Raw genomic sequence first — 341 nt, 5'->3', positions numbered from 1 at the left:
AGAATGGGGTGCTATGCCTAATTAGTTCTACTTGTAGAAAGATTTCTTTTTATTATTGTGTGTATGGGTGTACACATGTGTGTCCAGGAGCCACAGAGGCCAGACGCATAGGATCTCCTGAAGCTGGCACTCGTAAGCTACCCCTGGAGGGTACCCTTGAGGGGGTAGCTTACGAATCCAAGTCCTCTGCAAGAGCAGTACATGCCCTTAACTTCTGGCACATCTCTCCAGTGCACTGTTCTGCTTTGAAGATGTTTAAGATTGTCGGCACAGAAAGGAATAAACCGTTGGCCCAAATTAACAGTTAAAAAAAAAAAAAAAAAAAAGACCAAGAACCGGAA

Source organism: Psammomys obesus, unplaced genomic scaffold, assembly GCF_907164565.1.
Source record: "Psammomys obesus unplaced genomic scaffold, mPsaObe1.curated_primary_1811, whole genome shotgun sequence".
NCBI lineage: Eukaryota > Metazoa > Chordata > Mammalia > Rodentia > Muridae > Psammomys > Psammomys obesus.
This window is presented reverse-complemented; position numbering follows the sequence as displayed.